The sequence below is a fragment of the Athene cunicularia genome (assembly GCF_003259725.1).
Source record: "Athene cunicularia isolate RWA chromosome 4 unlocalized genomic scaffold, athCun1 chr4_part2, whole genome shotgun sequence".
Classification (NCBI taxonomy): domain Eukaryota; kingdom Metazoa; phylum Chordata; class Aves; order Strigiformes; family Strigidae; genus Athene; species Athene cunicularia.
In genome coordinates, this window is record NW_020799099.1 from 19314814 (window position 1) to 19316898 (window position 2085).

The 2085-nt window shown below is 41.3% G+C and overlaps 1 protein-coding gene across 1 annotated transcript in view; it reads left to right on the plus strand.

The window, feature by feature from the left end:
- TSPAN5 (tetraspanin 5) overlaps positions 1–2085 on the plus strand; it is an 85773-nt gene that overhangs the window by 63841 nt on the left and 19847 nt on the right. The gene's annotated exons all lie outside the window — the stretch shown is intronic.

Genomic DNA, 2085 nt, shown 5'->3' on the forward strand with positions numbered 1-2085 from the left:
CCCCCCCCCCTTCAGGAAAGATATAAAAACATGTCTTATTTAAAACATGTAAACATGTATAAATGTGTTTTATATAAGCTCTATGATCATACTCACAGAGCTTATACCTGTGTCTAAGCCCCGGAGAAGAACTTTATTTCTGAGTGGCTTTCTAGAAGAGATTTTAATATTGTATCATTTCAGTAGGTAACACAAATGTTTCCTCTTTAGAATGAATGAGCAGGTAAAGGGAAAACAGCTGTAGTCTAGTGTTTGAAGTCTAGAATATACCAGACCTACAAGTAGAGAGTGTTCTGGCAGAATAATGGTTTGTTAGGTTTTACGTATTTTCTATATGGGAAAGCACCCATGCTTCCTAGGACAAATGCATTCAATTCATGACTGCTAATAGCTAGAAGCCAAAACTCATTTTTTCACTTGAGATTTGGGCATCTGTTATCAAGCCATTTTAAACCATTTTTAATCAGATCCTGAAAGTGTGAGAAAATGCCATGTTGTTTTTAAGACATACAAATAAAACCACCTAGTACAGTTTGATATGCATTAGCTCAGGCTCCGTATGTAGTAGGTTTTTCTATAGAAATTAATAAGTGAAATACTGTATATTATTTTAAAGCACAGGTCTTTTCTTAAAAATTAGCATCTCTCCCCAGCTTTTCTAACTGTTATGTCCTTCAGTGCTTAGTGTGGACTGTTTCTGTTCATGGTTGTATCAGTCAAAATCTAGTATAGGTATAGCTGAAATGCAGAGCTCTTGAGCACAGACAGACTTGATTTTTGTAGTAGAAATTATGGAAAAATGGACTTGTGTCAAGCCAATTTGAGACCTTTCTTTCACTCGGGTCTCTAGACAGGCAATGGCTGGAAGCTGCAGTCAGCAAGATCAAGCTCCAGATACTCGTAGGCCCCATGAAACTTAGCGGTGGGCAGATCAGTTACATCCCAGACAGTTGTTCTTGCAACTGGGGAGTTGGAGGCAAAAGCCAAGTAGGTGAAGCCTAAGACTTCAGAGTTCTGTAACTTAACTGAAAAGCACTTCTCTAGACTGCTTCTTGCCTGAAGTTAGCCTGGATATCCCTTAGGCATTATGGGCTGTTGCAGTGGCATGCTGTAAGACAGCAAAGCAGCTTTGCAGAGAAGGACCTGGAGGTTCTACTGTACACCAATTTGAACATGAGCCAGCACTGTGCCCTTGCAACAAATAAGGCTAATGGTGTCCTGGGCTGTATTAGGAGTGTTGCCATCAGGTTGAGGGAGGGGGTTCTTCCCCTCTACTCAGCACTGGTGAGGCCACACCTGGGAAAGTTCTGGCTCCCCAGTACAAGAGAGACACTGACATACTGTAGGGCCCAGCAAAAGGCTGCCCAGATGATTAAGGGACTGGAGCATCTCTCCTACAAGGGAGGGCTGAGAGCTAGGACTGTTTAGCCTGGAGAAGAGCTGGCTCAAGAGAATCTTAGTGTATACAAATGCCTGAAGGGAGAGTGCGGAGGATGAAGCTAGGCTGTTGTAGTGACAGAGGCAATGGACACAAACTGAAACACAGGAAGTTCCTTCTGAACATCAGGAAATACTTTTTTTTACTGTGAGGATGACTGAGCACTGCCACAGTTTGCCCAGAGATGATGTGGAGTTTCCCTCTTTGGAGACACTCAAAAGCACTCTGGACATGGTCCTAGGCAGCCAGGTCTGGGTGACCAGATGCCCTCCAGAGGTCCTTTCCAACCTCAACCGTTCTGTGAAGACTGTTGCTGTCCTAATAAACTAAGTATTTATCAAAGTTGAACTTGGTGCTGCTTTGTATAATGTGTAAACATAAATTTGTAAGGGTTTTTTTTCAGGATTGGGTCTTTAGAAGGGACTCCCTCTACAGTAAACTGGTTTGGTGATGGGGAGGATTTTGATTTACTTCTGTCTTGAATTGTGTGGCTTTATCCACACAATTGTGGATAAATGGTATTGTTCATAACCCAGACATCAACTTGTATATGCTTTTGCTGTTTCACAGAATCGTTTTAAGATAAAAAGATAGTGTGCCAGGCCACATTAAAAATGTAGAATGTATTAAAAAAAAAAAAAAAAAAA